This window comes from Callospermophilus lateralis, chromosome 6, assembly GCF_048772815.1.
Source record: "Callospermophilus lateralis isolate mCalLat2 chromosome 6, mCalLat2.hap1, whole genome shotgun sequence".
Taxonomy (NCBI): Eukaryota; Metazoa; Chordata; class Mammalia; order Rodentia; family Sciuridae; genus Callospermophilus; species Callospermophilus lateralis.
The window spans coordinates 79,554,853-79,567,428 of NC_135310.1; the positions used below are offsets into that span (position 1 = coordinate 79,554,853).

At 38.2% G+C, this 12,576-nt stretch overlaps 1 non-coding gene across 1 annotated transcript; it reads left to right on the top strand.

The window, feature by feature from the left end:
• The first annotated feature begins 1,191 nt into the window (after nt 1-1,191).
• Nucleotides 1,192-1,294, top strand: LOC143402694 (small nucleolar RNA U13). The gene has a single exon (XR_013091762.1). It is a non-coding gene; the product is annotated as a small nucleolar RNA U13 (small nucleolar RNA).
• The last annotated feature ends 11,282 nt before the right edge of the window (nt 1,295-12,576 follow it).

The window sequence follows — 12,576 nt, forward strand, 5'->3', positions numbered from 1 at the left end:
TTTTGAGAACTACTTCATTAGACAATTTGTTATTATGTGAACATGCAGAGTGTTGCACAGACCTTCATGGTATAGGTCCATCATTTGATGTCTCTTCTTGATGCAATCAAGAGTTACAGTAAACACCAGATTTAAGGCCCCTGCCATTATAATTTGACCTACTTTTTACTGAAAACTTTAAAAAATAAGGTAGAAGGAATTCACCCTGAACTTATGATGAAAAGGTCAGTGTACCAAGTACCTAACATAGTTGTTATGCATTAATAATTGTTATAACATAGTTGTTATGCATTGCACATAGTTAATCATATGCACTAGACTTTCATGGGACTGGAAGCAGAGTAAGCTTGTTTTCACCAGCATCAGGGTAAACTTTTGAGTCACACATTACACTGTGATGGCTCTGATGTCACTAGTAATAATTTTCCAGCACCATTATGGTCTTATCAGACCACCATCATATATGTGATTCATTATCAACTGAAAAATATTTTGTGGCATATGACTGTATTACAAATCACTTGAGGAAAACAATGTAGTTGTCACTATCAATTTGTGTATTCCTGCTTTTTAGACTTCCAGAATCACTTAGCGACTTTTGGCTTGCAAAATTTATCAAAATACTCTATGACAGGAACTCTGAATCTATGTTCTGTGAACCTCTGCCAGTCCCTGAGACACATTCAGGGTGTTTTCGAGGTCAAAATTATTTCATAACAATGCTATGAAACTATTTGCATTTTCCCCTGTGTTGTATTTGCACTCACAAGGAACAAGTGACATGAATAAAACTGCTGGTGGCTTAAATCAAGACAGTGGCTCCAGATTATACTAATAGCCTTTTTGTTTTTGTCATCAAATATTTACAGTAAAATTAATAAATAAATAACAAATTTTAAAGTGTACTCTCCCTTAATGTCCTTGGTTAAGTGGCACAAAAATTACTGAATTTATTATCTTGACTCTTGAGTACACATCTTTTTAGTGTGCTATGGGAAGTACACATAAATTACTCTGCTCTGCACCAAAGCATAATGGTTATCTCCAGGGAAGTACTTGTATGATTATTGGGGTTGTAAGCTGAATCAGCCGCTTTTTTCATGGAGCACCAATTTTAGTTTAAAGAATTCTGCCGGTCAAAACTTGCCATTCATACTTGGTTACATGTTTTCTCAAAAATGAATGGAAGTGATCCTTTTTGGGTCATAAGTGCAATGATTGAGTGTTCACGTAGTTGTGGGCGATGTGCCCGTCACTAAACCTTGTTGCAACATTGGCAGACTACTGTTTGATGTGAAAAAATAATTGAACAAAAGTGAGCCTGTCTTGTTAGAGAAAAATAACTGAAAAAATATATATATTTTTTTGTTAACAATAAAGTGCAATTTTTGAACCAAAATCCACAATTGTGAAAAAGTTGCATCCAGCACAAGCTTAAAAGCATACCTATACTTTAAGACTTTTCAGTGAGACTGTGATCTCATTGAAATAAATGATCAATATACAGCCTATGAGCAAAAGATTCATTCAAATTCTAAGATACATTGATGGATTTTAGTGTAACAGAATCCAAAACTTTCATTGAAAGTTTTTTAGATTCCACGTTGCAACTAAGAAATTCAAGAAATTACTTATCATTGAGTTTTGGTAGAATGGTAGATGAGTATCTATAATTCTCTGAGAAGTTCATTAGAAAACTTTCCTCTTTTCTTTCTATGTATCTGTGTGAGACTGGATGTTCTTCATATACTTCAGTTAAAACAAACAACACATTGCGACAGATTGTGTGGGGATGTAGATATGAGAATCTAGCCTTGTTCATTCTCATATTAAATCGATTTGTAAATGTGAAAGAATGCCACTTTCTTTATAAATATTTATTTTTTAAAACATATTTTTATAAAAACATGTCTAATTTCCAGGGCAGTGAGTACCAAAAGCTAAAACACATGAAACAAAAGGTCTTTAGATTCTGGATGATTTTTAAGTGGGTAAAAGGGTCCCAAAGGCAAAATGTCTGCAAACCTCTGCTCTTAGAGAAACAAAGCCCCATCAGAAAGAGAGAGGAGTTTATCTGCTCCAGGAGCCTGCTGGAGGGAAGACTTTCGTATGGGATGTGAGTGAAATGAAGGTAATGACATGGCACAACCGGACGGATCAGGGCCAGCCAGCAAAATGGATTAGATTGTCTACGTTTTATTTTAGTTTAGTAAGGAGACTTTTCCTAAAGTGATTTTTAAAGCAATAGTACTAGCTTGTTCTCTCTCTAAAGACATTTTGTTTTTATAAAATTACAGCCTGGAAAACACACTATGTGTTTAGTCTGAGTAGGTAGCCTGAGTTGTTTGTTAAATACTAGATCTCAGATTTGTGGCTGTTCCTCAAAAATAACTACACGACACCAGCAATTAAATTTATGTATCATTTTGATTATTTATACTTTAGCAAATCAAAGGAGGTAAATAATGGTCTGCAGCTGAGTACCTCATCAGCATTTCGTTGGCGAGCCCTTGAAATTCCCTCCATCAAGAAGGTGGACACAACACATAATCTTCCCATTAACCAGTCTGGAGGGAACTGTCATCCAGGCCCGCTTCCATTCCAATGTCTTGCCATTTCTAGGGTTGGGTGTTCTTGTGTCACAAACGTGCCTTTTGAACCATGTAATGCAGGCATGTTTAGTCTCAACTATTTTCATATTCCTCCTTTCTTTTACTCATCCCAATTTAGGGATTTGTTAGCCTTGCCTCCCAGAGTACTACAATACTGAACACAAATGTAATATTGCACTGAATTATACCGCCAGCCAATGGCTTCCCTACAGAAGATTACTGACCAGGGGATTCTCTGTCTTTCATGGGGTTGGCTGTTCCAGCCAGCTTCACTTTAGTTCATGTGATGAACATGCTTTTCATTCCATCTTAATAAACAAATAAGCTAGGCAACTTTCATTCTGCCTCAGAAGGTGGGCTTCAGTGACAGGAAACCATACCTCAGATGGGAGAATGGACTAAATCACCTAGACTTACCCTGCCCACTGAGTGAAAACTAGCTAAATGGTGGAGGGGAGCAATTAAAGCAGCTGGGGGCAAATGTGGTCTCAGTCTCCTCATCTGAAAGGAAGCCTGAAGTGGAGGAAGCCCCGCTTGCAGTTATTCCACACAAGAGTTAGTGGCCTTCCACGTTATGACATGCTACACAATAATCTTACACCAGTCTGCTGCTTGTCATCCCTCAGGATGAAAACATAAATGGTATTTGCAGCCAAAATTTTTATTTATGAGAGCAATCAGGAATTGAGGAAATTTTAACTAATGGGGATGATCCAGTAGGGTTTGAAAAGTATGAATCAAACAAAAGGATAATTTAGGAGTCCAAAATGAGTTATAGACTTTAAAACCAGTAGTTTTTAATCTATCTAACTTTCTCATCAGTAGTTATAAAAACCCTTGATAAACTGAAAAAGTATATCTATTGAATCTCTCTGAGAATTCCGTTTGATTAGGAATGGCTGGCTGCCTGAGGTTTTGTGGGATCTGGGGCTCAGTCGAGATCAGAGGGGAAGAATAGCACAGCTGATTAATGATTGTATTTAATTCTCTCCATAGTGTATGCTGAGTAGTGTTATCCCTATTTCATTTATGAGCTGAGTGCAGAAGTAAAATAACTCGCCAGAAATATATAGCAGACCTGGAATTGAAATACTAAATACCTCTGAGGGACTATTAGGCACTCTGTTACCATAGATGAGCCACAACTAAAAATCTGCAGGCTACAATTGCTTTGTGAATGCTGTTCAGCTCAAATGTGCTTTCCTCTCTGAATAGTCCAATTAAGCACCTCACACCCTGGTGATCTTACCTTCCTTTCAGCCCTTGAAACATTTATCATCATTTAGCCCTTTGATGCAAAGCTGGTATCTGCACTGTTTCCTAGCCTTTTACATGATTAAATCACATTTTTTTTCAAATTCACGGGACATGCATTGAGAGGTGGGATGATTCCATATCCTCCCAAAGACAAGCCTAGTACCTTGTACCTGGGTAGATATTTAATAAATCTTAGTTGCTTGCTTGATATGACCTGCCACCCTGTGTTATAATAAAAAACTGCTTAACCTAATATTTGCTACAGACTGAAGGGGTAATCAGATAATTATTTTTGGGTCAGTACTACCTGGGTATGTGATTTAGAATTGCAAGTGTCCTGTACCCACAGCCACTGCTCTGGGCCCTTCTGACTATTATGAATGCCTGTTTATCTTCTTGCCTTCATCAACAGCAGCTGTTTATTTAGCAGCCTGACTTAAGACATTCCATATATATACTCAATGAAGGCTTTCTTTCACTATTATTTTTTCTGCAGAGGGTGAAATGCTGTCTTGTTTTTCCAGTTCTCCTCCTAAGTGTGATGATTTAGATGTTCCTGCTGTTAACTGGCAGCTTTTCCATTTCCTTCTACCATCAAGTACCCCAGACTTCACAGAAGCCACTAATGAGCTTCTTGCCTTTCAGGCCCCTGGTTCATTAATAACATAGAATTTCAGTAATGCTTGAAGTTCTGGACCTTACTTTTTTTCCTCTTTCCTTCCATTAGAAAACAAACAAGCAAGCAAACAAAACATGTTATTTGCTTCACCTACTCACTCAATCTTGCCTGTTTAGTGTCCTAAAATAAAGAAGTAGTGCAAAAAATCAGATTCAGCTTTCCAAATGAGCTGAAAACTCAGACTTCAAAAGGAATATGCGCCCCCTCTTTTTCCCTTTCTACCCATATTTAGTCTTTTCCAGTGGTACTTCATGTTTCTAAGTGTGCTTCTTTCCTTCTTCCTAATATTGACCAAGTTCCCAAGTGTATGAGGAACAATTCTAGGGACTGTGTGGATAGAACACAGAAATGAAAATGTTCCTGCCCCATCCCTTCTGCTTGACTTCTGGCTCTAAATGATGCCATTCATTCTGCCCGCCTGCTGGCCCTGAACACAACTTTCTCTCATTCAGACAGTGCCAAGAGAGCATCAATGCCCTTTTGTGCTGCCTCCCTTAAGCCTTGCAGTAGCACAGAGTACAACATAGCTGTCAGCAGCAAAATGCCAATCCCATCAAACCTGCTCTTCCTCCTGTCCTCTGCTGACCCAGCAGTCTTTGCGGCTGTGTCTTCTCAGAGTGGGTTTCCAAACAGAAGGCCTGACGTCTTCCCTCCCAGGGTCTGCCTGGGTGCTTGTTAGAGTTGCTCTGCTGGGCAGAGAGCAAAGCCTGCTCCTCTCAGAGGATAGTTCAGCCTGCTGGTCTCTTCCCCTTCACAGTCTCACTTATCTCGCCTCAGGGGAGAGTGGGGTACTTTTACTTTCCTTTTACTATCTTTTTATTTTACCCTTCATTTGGCTTCTGTGTCGGGGCTCACACACTCCCGTACATCAAAAATACATATAGAGATAATTGCAAAGAAAAATAAATGCATTTCTGCCTTCTCCAAACATACGGAAGTCATCATTCCCTGTGTTCATAAACACATGTTATGTCTGCCTCTGCATTCTTGCCCAGACACGGACGGTGTTTTATTTTCCCTTCTGTGAAAAATTCTAAGTTTCATCTCTTGTGAAATTGTCTTGTGAAATTGTGTCTCTAGACTCAAGTTCAACTTGTGTGAAGTCATACAGAGGAGGCAGATGGGTTCCCAGAACCTGTGGGGTAACAGTCAGCTTTTCCCAGTCCCCTGGTCAGTCCCTACCTTGTCAGCTCTGGGAAGCTAGAAGTAGTTGCTCCTCATATCATTACATTAATTACGCAGGGTGGAAGCATAGGCAAGCCTTCTTTAAAAAGGCAGAAAACTAGAGATTACACTTCTTTTATGTTTGTGAGGTACTCATCACTGCTCCACTGAAAGTTGATGCTTTTTTTTTTTTTTCTTTTCCAAATATCCCATTCCTGAAACTTGGAGCTTTTGCATTAACCCGATTCTACTAAGGGGAATTAGTCCTTATCTGAGACTTCAGACAGTAAATCTTTTCTTTTCTTAGCATTGAGGCAGGTTCGAGAATGGTTCCCTGGTCTTTTTTTTCTAAATGATTATGAAAAATTCTTTCTTTTATGCTCAATAAAATAGTCTTCAAAATTTCATACCACTTATGTATCAATTAATGTACTAAAGAGTTGAGAACCACACCCCCCTCCCACACCCATGGACTTTTGTGAATTTATTGCAGGGCCCCTGCTATCTCCAGCCCCATCTCTAATTTCCCTTCAGTTGCTTCTCTCAGCTGAAATGTTTCAGTATCTATTGGACACTTACAATGTGTGAGACTTGTGCTAGTGACATGAGGATCACTGAGAAATGGCTTCTGCCCCCATTGAACTTGAGTCCTGGGAGTCTGGGGGAAGAGAACTGCAGATAGGCATCATGTGTATAAGTATTTATAATATAATGGGATGAACTCTGTAAGAGTAAAGAAAATCAATTTTGTGCAACCTCCTACCCCCTATGAAAAGGTTCACAACTCTGTTTAGGGGTGTCTGTTGTAAACAAGCACTACAAATCACAAAGCACATTTGAGTTGGCTTGGAAGAATGGTTACCAGTGCACAGCACTCTGGAGAAGAAAAGGCACTGGAACAGAGGATGTACCATGCTTGCAAACATTTAATGGCTTGGTGGCCTTGAACAGGCAGGGCTGGTGTGAAGAAAATGAGATATTTGATATGGCTGAGTTGTAACTAGGGAGCCTTCAACATTTGACTAGCTTCCCATTGCCATTTAAATAATATATAAAAAATAAAGATTATTCTACTTTACTGAATGTATAGGCACAGCTTGAAGATTGTTAAGAATGGATTTACCTACTGTGCTTGTCACTCTTTTTTTTTAAATAATATTTTTAGTTGTAGATGGACACTATACCTTTATTTTATTTATTTATTTTTATGTATTGCTGAGGATAGAATCCAGGGCATCACACGTACAAGGCAGGTGCTCTACCGCTGAGCTACAGCCCCAGCCTCCTCTGTTATGTTTAAGAGTAACACTGTCAAAGTAGTTAAGGTCAATTAACCGATGTTAACTGGTGTTCCCCTTCTCAAACACTGACTCTGTTTAATCTTCTCCCCAGTCCTTTATCCTGATGTAGATAACCCAGGCCTTCCTCTTACTTGTCAGTTAAATGACTTAGTAACAGACTATCAGTGTCTTCCATATTTATATCAGTTCCTTGCCTTATTGTCAGGAATCACTCACTAGCTTCTAGTTTGCAGATAGAGTTCATTATACAACAATGTTCATTGTACAATATTGATTTCAAATATCAATTTAGATATCTTTATTTATTTTACTTCCAAAAAGAAAAGGTATTTTCAGCAAAAACAGACTATTTGTACTGACATGTACTATATCTCATGTACTATATGAGTCTCCCCTTGATATTTGAAGATTCCACTTTCACAAGTCATGTAATCAGTCATTGGTGAGTGACCATGAGATGTTGGAGTTTGAGAGGAGTCTCACAGATACTTTAAGGGCTGCAGACTGTACAGTATACATGGCTGCTCTATCTGCCTAGTTGTAGACTTTATCTGGGGCCTTCTCAGAGAGCAGGACAACGACAACTTCTATACAAAATTAAATCCTCTCCTCTGGTAACGTAGAAATAAAAAGAATAGTTCATGCATTTTGCTTTGGCTTTATTCCCTTCCTGACAGCTCCAAAAGTGTGTGAGAATCTCTGGGTTATATATTGTATTGGAGGGATTACATGCAGAAAGAAGGGGGAGATGACAACAGCAGAAAGGTGAGTGAGAGGGAAGAGGAGGGTGGAAGAGAAGAGAGCAGGCTGGGGTGAGGACGTGCTGTTGTTCACACTGAGTGAGTCTGTGTGCAGGTGCCCTGTGGTCTTGTGTTAATATTAACAGCGGGAGAAGGCGGATCTGGAGGTGGAGAGCCAGGGAGGGGCGGGGCAGGATTCCTTTCTGCTGAAAGCAGAGTGCAGTGGTGGGCTCTGTGAAAATTTCCCTTGGGATTGCAGCCTTCTCTTTCATGAACTTCTCACTCCTGTTATTTCCAGTTCCGGACCATCTGATCAGAGACTACTGGAATTTCCAGCTCTCTAGGCACTAATTTCAGAGGCTGAAACAGCAGCCCCTTGCTGCTCCTCCCACAACCACTGCTGCCCTGCTGGGCTGTGGGGTCCTGCCAGCCCAGGCACTCTTGCCCAGGAAATAGAAGGTGGCATTTAAGTAGTACTTAGGTCTATCCTAACCAATCCTAAAGACACTGAATCAGGCCAATTCTAAATTAAGCTTTCTTGAGTAAATGAATAAGAACTCAAGAAACCTCAGAGTGGGGGAAGAAAAAAAAGATATGAACACTTGAACTTCCAAATGTATTTCTACTAACCTCCAGTTTTTTGACAGGTATTACCATATGACTTATTTTTATGTTTTAGGTATTTCCCATGTTTAACTTTGAAAATGTATCTCAATCGCATCTCAATATTTAAAACACCCAAATAATATTATCTCAGAATTAGAAGAAGTCTTTACTTTTTTTTTTTTTTTTTTTTTTTTAATGAGGAAGCTGAAGCTTAGGAAAAGCAAGTAGTTTGATTAAAGTTTCACAGCTGGCAAAGGAGGAAAAATCTGATTCTCCTGGTATAGGATAAAACAGGCTTTCCATCATAAAATCAGATCAAATCAGATTTCTGGGACATGTAACAAAGTGATAAAGAAATGGGTACATTTTTATTTCATAGAAAAAAAAAAATAAAGTCCTTCAGAAAGTCACCTTGGAGTAGCTACATGCAGTTTCCCATGTTTTGCGTATCCAAAGGGTGAATTGCTTGGTGTCTCCAGATACTCTCACTCAGAACCAGGGCCTTGGAAATCTATGGCTAAGATGCTCCCTTCTGACCTCAGAGCAATTACTTTCTCTGAACAAAAAGCACACTACAGGATGCCGGTGCCTACTGTTCTGGAAAAGGACAGCACTGCCTTAGGATTCAAACTCAGATGTCCACAGTGCTCTGAAACTCGGCACTGGGTCACTGGGCCGAAGCTCTGCGCTAAAGCCAAGTGGTGTTTAAACCACCAGACTGAACGTTTGTGCAGCACGGCCATAGCCAAGCTTGCAAATGGGACTCGACTGTGGTTTCAGATTTGTCTGTGTGGGGTTCTGGAAAGAATGCTGGTTTGGGCCAGGCACACAAAATTCTAGCTCCACCTCTGCCTCTGATCGGGTGGTCCAGAGTAAATCCTGTCAGCTCCCTGGGCCTGGGTTACTCATCTTACATGCCTCTGTTAGGCATGATCTTGCCTATAGACAGTTCTTCCCACTGACAAATGAGCTGGCAGAAATGAAGAGTATTTATGAAGGTAATAGTTTAAGAAATGTAGATTACTATTTATGTTTTTAATTCTTAAAATTTACAAAATATTGAAACAATTAAGTCTTCGTTATGTCAAATATCTCCTAACAGACCTGTGTGCTAAAATATAAAGGTAAACATTAAAGCCTAGTCTGTATCAGCACACATCATACAGAGGATGATCATCTGGTCTCTGTGCCTTTTAGATTAATTATACTCAAAAGCATGCATTGTTGTAACAACTAGGGAAAATACTTTAGTGAACTGTGGGCTTTGGCATGTATGATTCACAGCCTGTATAGTCTTGTTTCAGAAAAATCCTTTCCTTTTGGAACCATTCCCTTTACCAGAGCTTCATTTGTGAGTAAGTTCCATAACATTGTCTTTTAAAATAAAAGCTAAAATAATTTATTTTTCTGGATCTTTTTTTCCTACTAATTTTGTTCCTTTACCTGGATATGTTTGCCAAGTGTTATCAATAAATTCAATCATCCACTCAACACCCATTTTCCAAAGCCTGCTGTGCACTACTACTGCTTCGGAAACAGATTGGTGACCAAAACAAACACAGTGCCCTGCCAGCATCATGGTATTTTGGATTCAAATAATATTTCTAAATATCTCAATTTACATTGTAGGATTTTCTATGCATTCAAGACTAAAAGTGAACAACCTACGTTGGTCAATGTTCTGTCTTATTTGTTCACCTCCATTTTATTCCTCGATCTCTGGTCTTTCAGCCATTCCTCTTCTCCCTTTAAAATCAGATTCTGACCTTTACTCCAGCTTAAAGCTATTAGATAATCCATCTTTGATTGCAGGAAAGCAAAGGTAGGCAGCTCCAGTGTAATCATTTATCTATGACGATCATAACCTTTCACTCTGTCATTCTAATCCCAAGCCTCAGGTTCTGCTCAGTCTTAATCTTTCTTGGTCGCTTAGCATTGCTGGGTAAAGTTTTTCCCCCCACATTTTTTAATTGATGCATTATACTTGTACATTTCAATGGGATTTATTGTTACATATTTGTACATACACATAATAATATGATTTGGCCAATATCAATCCCCAGCACTTTCTCCCTCCCTCCCACTTCTCTCTCATCCCTTGGTCCATTTCCTCTACTGATCTCCCTTTGGTTTTAATGAGATCTACCTCCACCTTTGTTTTCCTTTTCCTCTTTAAATTCTACATTTTTATGAGAAGAAAAAAAAAAACATATGACCCGTAACCTTCTGAGTTTGACTTATTTCAATTAACATGATGGTCTCTAGTTTCATTCTTTCTCCTGCAAGTGCCATAATGTTAATTTTTCTTCATGCCTGAATAAAACTCCGTTGTGTATATATAGCATGTTTTCTATGTCTATTCATCTGTTGACGGACATGTACGTTAGTTCCATAGTTTGGCTATTGTGCATTGTGCTGTTATAAATATGGGCAAGCATGTATCACTCTAGTAAAATAACTTTAATTTTTCAGAATAAATACTGAGGAGTTGTATAACTGCATCATATAGTTGTTCTAAGCTGAGTCTTTTGAGGAGCCTTCATTTTGATTTTCATACCAGTGGTCCTAACTTACAGTTGCACTAACAATGTGAAGTGTTCTTTTCTCTACATCACGTCCAGTTTTTATTATTATTTGTATTGACAATTGCCATTCTGACTAGTGTAAGATGAAATCTCAGTGTAGTTTTGATTTGCATTTCCCTAATTGCTAAAGATGTTGAACATTTTTCATGTATTTATTGGCCATTTGTATTTCTTCTTTTAAGAAGTATTTGTTTAGTTCATTTGCCCATTTATTAATTGGGTTATTTTATTTTTTTGAGTGTAAAGTTTTTTGAGCTCTTTATATATTCTAGATAATAATCCTCTGACAGAAGGGTAGCTAGCAAAAATTTTCTTTCATTCTATGGGTCCTCTTTACATCTCTAATAGTTTGCTTTGCTGTGCAGAAGCTTTTTTAATTTGATGCTGTCCCATTTATTAATTCTTGGCACTATTTCCTGAGTTTTAGGGGTCTTGTTGACAAAGCCATTTCTTGTGCCTAAAAGCTAGGGTGTTGACCCTCATTTTTTTTTAGGGGTTGCATAATTTCTGGACTAATTCTAAGTTCTTTGATCCATTTTGAGTTGATTTTTATGGAGGGTGAGAGTGGGGAGCTCCCCACCGCACCCAGAGTAAGGGTCTAGTTTCATTCTTCTGCATGTGAATAAATAGCTGTCCCAGCACCATTTGTTGAAAAGACTATCTTTTCTCCAATGTACAATCTTGGCACCTTTGTCAATGATCAGATGACTGTATCTGTGTGAGTTTGTCTTTGTGTCTTCTCTTCTGTACCATTCATCTATGTGTCAATTTTTATGCCAGTACCATGTGGTTTTTGTTACTGTAGCTCTACAGTATGATGGTGATGTCTCCAACATTTCATTTTTTTGGCTGAAAATTGCTCTGGCCATTCTGAGTCTCTTATTCTTCCAAATGAACATGATCACTAGTTTTTTTCTAGTTCTGTGAAGAATGTCAGTGGTATTTTGATGGGGATTGCATTGGATGTGTATATTGCTTTTGGTAGTATGGCAATTTTGACTTTTCATTCTGCCAATCTATGAACATGAGAGATCTTTGTATATTCTGAGGTCTTCTTCAATTTCTTTCTTCAATGCTCTTACTTTTCATTGTCAAGATATTTCACCTTCTTAGTTAGATTTATTCCTAGGTATTTCATTTTATTTTTTATTGAGGCCATATGAATGAGATTGTTTTCCTGACTTCTTTCTCTCAGATTTGTTGCTGATATAGAGAAACTATTGATATTTGTATGTTGATTTGGTAACCTGATACGTTGACAATTTTGTTCATTAGTTCTATCAGTGTTTTGTGGGTTTTACTTATTTTTCTATTTTCTAGTTATAGGATATGTCAACTGCAAACAGTGATAATTTGGTTTCTTACTTTCCTATTTTTATCCCTTTTATTTCCTTCTCTTGTCTAATTGTGTTGGCTAGAATTCCTAGCACTATATTAAATAGGAATGGAGAGAATAGACATCTTTGTCTTATCCCAGATTTTAAAGGAAAAGCTTTCAGTTTTTTCTGTTTTGGTGGCAATGAACACTGGTAGAGTTTGCGATTGCCAGCAGCAAGAACAATAAGTAACTATGAACTATATCTATCATTAAAGCAAACAACAGTTGTCAAGTATGTCATCCATAGCAGTAAT